Raw genomic sequence first — 8,886 nt, 5'->3', positions numbered from 1 at the left:
CATCCAAAATATTCTCCCAAATGTATTCAAGTGAACGTGCCTTCCCAACATTTCCAGACACAACATTCCACCACGTAACTACTGGCTGGATGAGAAAGTTATTCTCTCAACAACATCCGTTGAAAATAATTATAAAACTGAGCCATCTCACTCACTGGCCTTTTAAAGAAAGGTAGACAATGTTTTAATGGCTATTCTGTGCTAAGAATTCATAGTCTTGAAATCCTCTATCTAAACCTCTCTTGCCTTCCGCTCTTCCCTCCAAATTTAGTACTCCCATTTTAAAAACTCGCTTTCGAAGCGATCTGTGAACCACCCACTGCACTCTCTCCAACACATTTCCAACAAGGTGCTGCCCAGAACTGTACACAGGACACCCAGAAGGATGGATTAGTGTGGACGGTAAGGGCGAGGCAATAATCTAGTTTGATAACCAATCTGCACACAACGGTAGTGAGTGTGATGTGCGAGTGATTACTGACAAACTGTAAAGGCAGGCAAAAGAACATAAATAACATTTTACAACAGGCAGAAAGACTGAACTATTGGTGCTGTTCCTCAATGAGAGTTCGAAGCAAATATATAATCACTTTTTATTCTGCTTCAATGTCGTTGTGATACGTTGCCGGGTAAGTGCATTTTTAATTTTGCAGAATGTTGTTCGATCCAGCCATGCCACACATAAAAGCAAGCTTTCTGAAAGACGTAGGATTGGACAAAATGCAGACATGTCAGGAAAATGCAGAACTGATTTGAGAGACATAAGCCATCAGTAAAACGTTATGGTGTTGACGACACTGTAAAGGTAAGACGGGGCTGGGAGGTGCCATGACGTCGTAGAAATAAGCACTCCAAATGACGCAAAGAGATCGAAAGGTCAAGTCAGCTGGGACTTTGAAGCAATTCACCCACTCATCTGCACATGTGGTATCGACGTCATCGGGCACTATTTTCACCATTGGTTACCAATTTGCGTGAACATTTAACCAGCGTCTTACCCTTTAGGTGAACACGCTGGAATCACGGTGACAAGGTTGAGATGATGCAGTTTTATCCCTGAGCTATTATGGGGGTGAATGCAGTGACAAAAAATGAGGAGGGATCCGAATTAAGTGCAGACAATTAGTCAGTCTGGTTATGACCTCATTGAATATCAGTCATCACAGGTTTGAGTTCGAGGAGCATGGAAGGGAATAGTGCTTTTCTGGGGTCTTGGGTGATGGGCAACTTGGCGGGAAGGCACAATAAGTGGGAGAGGGTGAAGGAGGTCTCTATTCTTGGCTCCTATTGCTGAAATGTCAAGCTCAAATGAATAGAGAATTGTTCAAAGGGTCCCAGAGGTATACAGCATCGAAACAGATGCTTCGGTCCCTCGTGTCCATGCAAACATTGTTTACGAAATGGAAGCAATTCCCTTTACCTGCAGTTTTCCCATATCATTTTATTTTAAAGACAGATTTTCTTTGATTGGAAACGATTAAAGTTCCCTGTCAGGCTGCGGCCCATAAATATTCCATGTTCGACAAAACGACTGGCAGTGAATTTGTGCAAACTTCCTTCACACTGGATGGGTTTTCTATGAACGAAACTCAGGAGGAAAGTCATCATTTTCACCGATACATCCACCTATACGTCTACAGACCAGCCAAGGACAGAATTGCAGTTCCTGTAAGCAAATCCACAAAGGTGACATTAATGGAAGCACAATTCTCTCGTCAACCACACAGAGCAAGCACCACGCTGTTTTCCTGGATGCGAGCAACAATCTATTCACACCTGCCAGCACCCGGCCCATATGTCCCCAAGTCCTTCCTATTCATGTACCATGGAAATGCCTCTAAAATGATGCAATTGCACCAGCCTCCACACTTCCTCTGGCAGCTCATTCCATACACATACCAATGCTCTTACCGTCCACCCGATCTAACCCTCTGATTAACTTATACGTCTCAATAAGTCACCTCTCAAACTGTTTCTCTCTGACGAAAACAGCCTCAAATCCCTCAGCCTTTCCCAGTAAGACCTTCCCTCCATTCCAGGCAGCATCCTGGTAAATGTTCTCTGAACCCTCTCTGTAACTTCCACATCCATCTGCTAACCAGAACTGTAAGCAATTCTGCAATTTGTAGTCTCACCAGAGTTCTGTACACCTGCAGTATCACCTCATGGCTGTGAAACGCAGTCCCTCTCATAATAAAAGCTACCACACCGTATGCCTTCTGAGCTACCCCCTTAACCTGGGTGGCTACGCCCATGGGCAAACGTTCATGGAAACTGTGATCCCTCTACTCATCTACACTACCAAGCATCGTACCATTAGCACAGTTACCTGCATTTGTGTTACTTCATCCTTCAGCACTATCCACAACTCTAACGATCACAAGGTCTTCCACAACTTTATTAACTCATGATACTATGCCCTCATTGAGGTCATTCATGAAAACAATGAAAATCAACTGTTGCTGCAAAGCAGATCATTGCCGTGCACACTAGTAGCTGAACTCCAGGATGAACATTTCCCATCAACCACATTCTGTGTCTCTTGCAGCTAGCCAATTTCTGATTCAAACCGCCCGACCACCATCAAAGCCTCGCCTCCGCATTTTATGCAATAGCCACGGTAGCGAATTTGCCAAACGCTTTCTGAAATCCATATCCACCACATCAGTCGCCTTACCATCATCCAACTTTTCGGTCACTTGCTCAAAGAACCCAATAAGTTTGGTGAGGCACGACCTCCACTTCACAAAATCGTATTGCCTATCTCTTATCAATTTATTCATTTCTCGATTATTGTAAATAATATCTCTTACAATCCTTTCCAAGACTTTACCCACAGCCGAAATAAGGCGCACTGCTCTCTAATTGCCATGGTTGTCTCTATTACCCTTCTTGAACAAGGGAACAACATTTGCAATCCTCCAATCTTCTGGCACTAATTCTACAGACAATGACGATGTAAAGATCAAAGTCAAAGGCTCTGCACTCTCCTTCCAGGCTTCCCAGGGAATCCTGGGATCAATCTCATTCGGTCCGGCGGACATACTGGTTTTCACAGTATCTAAATTTGCTAACACCTCCTCCTTGAGAACCTCAATCCCTTTTTGTCTATTCGCCTATATCGCAGTTTCCTCCATGACAACATGTTTCCTGAGGAGACATATTCATTTAGCTCTTCGCCAATCTCCTTTGACTCCACCCAAAACTACCTAATACTATCCTTGATTGACCCTAATCTTATTCTCGCTATTCTTTAAACCGATATACCTATAGACAACCGTGCACTTTTCCTTTCTCGAATCAGCCAACGACATCTCATGTCCCCTCTTGGCTCTTCTTACTTTTCTGATTCGGAATTTCCTTACTAACATTTAACTCTCAAGCGCTGGAACTGAGTCTTCACGTCTCATTCTAAAATAAAATTTCTCATTCCTCTGGACAACATATTCAACTCCTTTAAAAAGCGTGGCTCCCTCTCTGTACAGCTTCCTCCCTGAGGTAATGTTCTTAGGTAATAACATATTTATCCTTCGATCGACTTGTCTAGTTTAATTAGAAGCCTCGCTCAATTTCATCTCCAATTTAATAAGGAAGACTAGCGATCGGTCTTTAATGATTCCTCTTCCACTTGGTGTAACACTAACTCTTCATATCCACGAGTAAAACACAGGAACAGGAGAAGACCTTTCAAATCCTGGAACCTCTCTCACCTTTCAACAGTATCATTTGCTGCCGAGCAGCACATGTCTGCACTTAGGCCTCCTTTAACGAGAAGAATTCTCTGATATTTCAATCTGAAATTTTATGGAGCGTCCACAGTGGTTTGTGCAAGTCAATTCTATAACATCTACACACCCAGCTTTCCTGTTTGTGTGCATGTTTGTGTGTGTGTGTGTGTCTGTGTTAGTGCGAGTGAGTGTGTATGTGCTGGTGCTTCTCTGTGTGTATATGGCATGCGTGAGTGTCCATGTTCGTGTGAGTGTGTGTGTGATTGAGAGTGTAAGAATGAAACTGCATGTCGGTTGGATTCAGAGTGCGTGCACGAATGAGTTGTGTATGAGTGTGTAAGAGTGAGTTGTGTGTGTCTGCAAGTGTGTGTATCTGAGTGCGCGTGAGAGAGCGTGGGTTTAAGGAGAGGACGTGAGAGCGTGTGTGTGTGTTTGTGTGTGCGTGTAGGGGAGTTGTGGCTGGGGGTATTCTTTACCATAAGGGACAGCGCCAAACTCTCAGGCTCTGCCTCAGCAGGAAACTGCAATGGAATGACTGACCTTCTCGTGCACACTCTGTGACTGATACAGAGGTTGAGAAGAGAAAGTTCCTAAAAGTGAAGGAGCAGAAAGCAGTCAGCGAAATTTGGCCCACTGACTCTCTGCATTCCCTTAATTGAATTGCGAGATCACCTTCTCTCTCTCTCTCGCTCGCTCTTTCTCTGACGTACACAGAGCGATGAAATTGGAGGACTGCAATTGCTAGCCATCAGAGTCAAATAGCGTGATGAATGACCACTCTGTGATACTCACCCCACACAAATCGTAAGTGCCCGGAATCTTCACGGCTTTAGTGATCAACCTCATGTGCTCTTTGATAAAGTTCATGCACTGTCAGAACAAGATGTGGACAAGAGAGAAAAGTGTTCAGCTGATTACATGCAGATGCATTTGAATATTCGAATTGTAACAGTCTTCACCACTTCCACGACTAGTTCGCTGCACACACGCACCGCCCTTTGTATGAAAAGGTCACCCCTCTCTTCTCATTTAAGTCTTTTGCCACTTACCTTATCATTACGCTGGCTGGTTTTTAGACCATCCAACTGATAGAGATGACAACGGCAATTTGCCTCATCTGTGCGCCGTATGATTTACTACATTTCTTTATGGTACCCACTCATCCTCTTAAACTCCTGGAAAAAAAATCTTCCCAACCTTCCCAGTCTCGCGTTATAACTCATACCTTCCAGTCTCGGTAACAGCCTTGTAAATCTTTCCTTGCTCCTTTTCAAAATTAATATTATCCTTCCTGCAGCAGAGTGAGCAGAATAATGCACAGTTTACGAAAAGTGGTCTCACCAAACTCTCATTCAGCTCTAACATGACATCTTATCTCCTGTGTTCAATGCTCTGACCAATGTAGGGACGTAGCACGAAAAATACATTTTCATCACCTTGACGAGCTGTGACGTCACTTCAAGTAAATATATACCTGTACCCCTTGGTCTCTCTGTTCGACAACATTCCCCAGACACTAGCACAAACTGTGTAAGTCCACCCTGGATTGTCTTGCCAACACCTCACGTCCCAACCTGTTTAGCGTTTGCTCATTATCAATCCCTCCATACAAAAGGATCATCCTGGTGTACCTTCCCTGAAATGCCTTCAAGGAAACGATATATTTCCTTAAATAAGCACATTTTCCTCCAGTTATGTTTTTTCCCCAGCACCTTCCATCTCATTCTTACTGAAACTCACCACCAAATTGGACTCATGAGGCAGCGAGTTGCAGACTTCCTGCTGCAGTGTTTCCATGTCTACACCTTCCTTCCATTGCGACTGGAGCTTTAGGGAGATGTTCTCACACAGGTGACATGACATTGTGGCCCAAACTAAAATTCAGAGACATGGGAGAGATTCTGATTAAATAGGGAATATTTCCCTGAAGACAATGAATGAACCAGTTTTCATATTTTAGTTGAGTGTGGAGTTGGGGCGACGGACAATTTTTTTAAAAAGAGATTAAGAGTAAAGAGCACAAAAGTAGTCTCTCGCTGTGTATCTTCGGGAGTGCGTGCAATTTCAAGACCCGTGGAGAAGATACAGTGAAATTGCTCTAGAAACTCAGCAACTCTGGAAGAAGCTGTGGAGTCAGAGAATGTACGGTCAGTGTTTCGGGTCCACTGTAACCCTCTTCAGAACACATTTCCTCCTGCACAGAGCAATCGAGTCATTTTACAAGCATTTCCAATAACTCTTCCATAAAGACATGCATCAATGAACGTTGGCCATGACTGGTTAATCAGATTAATCGAATTGAGGCTGATGGAAAGAGAACTGGATTGAGAAGGGCAACATTGGGCAGCAAGGTCCTTCATAAAGATTTCAGAAGTAGTTTTCGCCTTTATCTCTCTCTCCCTCTCTTCCGAGCTAACTTTAAAGGTATGCTCAGATGTGAAAGAATTACAGATTTTCTTGTTGACTGTAGAGAAGTGAGTTGGAGGATCCAGAAGGATAGGACAATCCAGGATTGCATAGAGGTGTAATATCATTCCCCAAAGTTACCATCTAAATAATGACAATGTCTTGTGGTGATTTTTCAGTATGGAACACTCAGACCAGAATGGTCAGGATTCTTTGTCCCATTTGAACTGATGTGTTTCTTGTATCTCTTGCATGAGGACACAACTGGCCACAGGAACTGTGGCTGCCCGGGACTCAACAGATTCTGGACAGGAAAATCTTCCAGAGAGACTGGTCAGGTCTGAATGAGAATTTGCTTACTGAAATGCTGTTGGTAAAACCGCGCCATAAAGGGATATATTATCTCTCCCAGATGTGGAATCAGGATAGCTGTTAGGCACAGTTCTCATTATCCCTTATGTCGAAAGAAATACAAGAGTGCTTGTCACTATTGACTGCATTGTCGACAGCTTTGACAAGGATTCAGATCAATGACATTTGTGTCAGTTATGAACTATTAACTCAGCTTTCTTTCTCTGCGGATGATACGAGACCAGCTGACTTTATAAAACAGTTTTGGTTGTTATTAATTCCCAGCAGCGTAAAGGGAGCCCATGTGGTGCGTCACACCTGCCGCAGTGCATCCCGCAGTTTCCCTGTCACCCTGCATTTTCGGAAACACACATAATCTGCACATCCTTGGACTGTCAGAGGAAACCAGAGCACCTAATGGAACCGAAGCTGACACAGGGGAGAGTCCATGCAATCAGTTGCCGATGGTGAAATTGAAACCGTTCCTTGAAGCTGTCCTGGAGCAGTACTAACTACTGGGCCGCCCTGCGTTGACGACTTTCAGAATCCACAGTATATCCCCTCATGGGTAATGCAGGGCCCGGTTGTGGAGTGGATCCCACGCCCTGTCCCATTCTGACACGGCCTCCGATCACTCACTTCCTCAGCATAAGGGCAATTTTGTCGGTAGCCCCGTTTAAATAGATGAGTTCCAATTAAATCTAAATCGATTTCTCTCTAACCACGCAACCGAGGAAGCTTTCTGAGCTCTCTCAGAATTTCGCATTTTATGAATACAAACATCTAAGCATCTTATAGAACCGATAAATTAATGCAACTTTCCCATCGCTGTCACTGAGCAGGGAACATTTCAGATTACAATTTTGGGCAGCAAAAGAGCGGTGAATTCCCATCAGCATCAGAGCAGTTGGAAGCGACAACGGCGTTTCCGAGACACCTACTCAGCGTTCCTTTTCTCTGTCAACGTACAAAAGATGAAAATGTTACAAAGAAGTCCGAATCTTACCTGGAGATATGCAGAAAAGGAGGAGGAGCTCAAATAGAGCCATCGCTGTTTTCTGACTATCGAAACCACATGAACTGCTGTTTTTATACAACAGGCAATAGCCCTGAACAAAGGGTTCATTGTCCAATGACAGAATAGCGAGCATAGCAAAACAGGTGAGGCGCCCAATAGGAGCGCTGCTTTTTGTCCAAGACAACCGTCCCTGACACCGACAGATTCATCTACGTTTGTCCGGGTTGAACATTGAGCCACATTTCCTCATTGCCTAGAAAGTAAGATCATAAATTCTCGAAGAAAGAGAGAGTGAAGCAGAGTTCCCGTTTGGATATGGTGTGCATTTCCCTCAAGGGGCGTACCATGTGCCAAAAAAAGACCGAACAACGATCCCATCCAGGAAGTCGCTTGCGGATCTGAAGACAGCGAGGTGACTGATCCCGAGAACTGGCTGTTCCTACTATCAGTGACTGGCAATGACTTGGGTTTGGAGAGTTGGTACATTGAAGGAAACACCGTGCACCCATCTTCATTTCGCATACGTACTCATTGTGGTGGAGGGGCGGTGTGTTGGTCATTCAACCAGACATATACATGGAATGTTTAGCTAGAATGGCAGTGTGCGCAGTGTTAGCAAACATGGTAAGAATGGCTGCGAAAAAGCAAAAGGACAGGACTTCAGAGGAAACTGGACATTTTGCTCTATAAAATGCTGGATGCAGCTCTGAAGAGTTCCAATTTATAATCCCCTGGTTTTAATGCGGACTGTGATTAACAATGCCAAATTATAATGTGGGTTTAGCAGTTCACTGCTGTTTATTCAGTGTCAGTCCAACGATCTGGAGACATCGAGGCCATTACCTTTGGCTTCAGTCTAGCTGGAGCTGAAACAACGGGAATCGTTGCCTGCAAGTCTGTTTCTGAGTGAGGCTGCTTGCTGGAGCAGTGCAGCTGGCGTTGGCTGCGCTGGTTCGGATCTGCCGAAGGACATAAGCAATGCAACAGCGCTCAACGTGCATGGCCTAGTAAGGCACTGCGGGATTAAACCTCTATCACTCAGCGTTAAGTCATTCGCATGAGAGACAGCAAATTGAGCAAATTGTCGAGCAGAATTGCTAACAGATGTTTCGATGATCCCTATCCATTTGCAATGTCATCTGTTTGCAAAATTTTATTCAGCGAGTGAATTACGTTTCTAACCAGCAATGAGATCCAGAGAACAAGGTGAAAATATTCATGGGAGATGCTACTGCGTGAATTGACATTGGCAACGATAGCATCAAATTCGTTCAAATCTCCCCCACCCCCACAGCCCCTCATTCTGTTGGAAAAGCTGCCATGTTGTTTCCCATGTGGAATGGCCAAACTTGTATTCGTCCTGAAAAGTGCAAGTGTCTTGAC

At 44.2% G+C, this 8,886-nt stretch overlaps 1 long non-coding RNA gene across 1 annotated transcript; it reads right to left on the bottom strand.

Annotated features, from left to right (window-relative positions):
- Positions 1 to 314: 314 nt before the first annotated feature.
- LOC148148218 (uncharacterized) lies at positions 315 to 7,522 on the bottom strand. Its single transcript, XR_015759354.1, has 4 exons — positions 7,492 to 7,522; positions 5,469 to 5,602; positions 4,521 to 4,598; positions 315 to 1,666 (listed from the first exon to the last, which is right to left on the bottom strand). It is a non-coding gene; the product is annotated as an uncharacterized LOC148148218 (long non-coding RNA).
- Positions 7,523 to 8,886: the final 1,364 nt, after the last annotated feature.

The sequence above is a fragment of the Chiloscyllium plagiosum genome, unplaced genomic scaffold (genome assembly GCF_037043375.1).
Source record: "Chiloscyllium plagiosum isolate Xiang-an unplaced genomic scaffold, Cpla_swu_hap1 HiC_scaffold_14, whole genome shotgun sequence".
Classification (NCBI taxonomy): Eukaryota; Metazoa; Chordata; class Chondrichthyes; order Orectolobiformes; family Hemiscylliidae; genus Chiloscyllium; species Chiloscyllium plagiosum.
Note: the sequence above shows the minus strand (reverse complement) of the source record. Positions and strands in the feature narration are given on the sequence as shown.